This window comes from Belonocnema kinseyi, chromosome 8 (assembly GCF_010883055.1).
Source record: "Belonocnema kinseyi isolate 2016_QV_RU_SX_M_011 chromosome 8, B_treatae_v1, whole genome shotgun sequence".
In the NCBI taxonomy this organism is placed as follows: domain Eukaryota; kingdom Metazoa; phylum Arthropoda; class Insecta; order Hymenoptera; family Cynipidae; genus Belonocnema; species Belonocnema kinseyi.
This window is the reverse complement of record NC_046664.1, coordinates 63,995,060-63,996,518: the sequence shown is the minus strand read 5'-3', so window position 1 is coordinate 63,996,518 and position 1,459 is coordinate 63,995,060.

Here is a 1,459-nt window from a genome sequence, read left to right as displayed (position 1 = left end):
CGAAATAGAAGAAAAGTAATTAATTTGTTTTAAATTTTATTTTAAAAACAGAACATATAATGTATATATTGAAATATTATTAACATTTTATGTATTTAATTAATAATATAGCCATAACTTAATACACCAAACTCGCGAACTGTGTCCTCCGTTTTCGGCCTTTCTAGAACTGTTGGCCCACGCAGTTTCTCAGGAAACAGGGTGAGAGTCATGAATTTCATTAAATTCTATCAATTCCTTACATTCTATGAATTCCGTGAACTCCATCAGCTCCTTGAATTCCAAAAATTCCTTGTGCCCCACCGCGCCCTATGATGTTTCATTTCAATAATAAAATTTCAGATGTATAGACGATTTATATTTAAACATTAAAATAAAAATTCATAATTTTACGGATATTAATTTTTATTTTGGTTAGAAGTTTTACCTTTATAAATTCAAAAAGTCAATAATATATTAATCCTATATTTTCAAGATTGTTGACGGCTGTATGCCTTTATGATGCTTTCACTTGTGCGTCACATTTTACTTACATTATTAAGGCATACATGATGGCGAAATGCGAGTCATAACGCTCACAGCAGCGTGTCCTCATGCCATGATTGCGGAATGGACATTCTTTCGCATGTACAACATGAGCATTACGAAGTGTTAAATCATGATATATTCTTTGGATTACTGTAAGCACTCTTTTTCTCCAGTCCTCTTTCTGTGTTTATTAAATCTATCCGCCGACTGTTCGTAAACACTTAGAACATAACTGCGTAGTTTCGATCAACCCACTGAATAGTCGTTAAAACATTGTAAGATAAAGAAAGCTGAGACTAGGTTCTTAGAATTATGAGATCGTCACCCTTCGGAGCTAAGCCCACCATGTATGCCTTTTACGATGAAAACCATGCACTTGTCACTAGAGCTTGAGTTCAGTACATTTTCGGTGCTTGAATCGAACACATCGAATGATTCTGAGTTTCTTACGAGCGAGAAAAAAAGCGTTTACCATTTTGAAAGAGTTGTCTTGAGTTTCTGGTTATTTCTCAAAGCTTTTCTACAAGTCGAGTTTAATAAACATTCTTTTTTTATGGTTAAATTCTTGGTCGAGACTCATACCCGCTCCTAACTTAGTGCTTCTGGACGAATTCACCCGCATTCACAAGGTTGGGCAATTTCTCTCCCTTGTCAGGCTTTAGATACCCCGCTCAGCCTACAAGGCAACCTTGTGAATCCTCCAGAAGTCTCTTTCTTTGAGGAGTCTCGCTCTTTTCTTGAGAAGTCCCGCTAATTTGACGGTCCCGCAGTCCCTGCGTAAGGTAGCACAGATACCTCGCCTAGATGTGAACGTCTTGTAAGCTGCTTTGAAGGTATCTGCGGTGTAGTCTGTGACCAATTCTAGGCGGATAGCTGAAGTAGAGTTGCAGACGAATAAAGCAATGTATGCTTTGTAAGTGCGAGCCCGCCC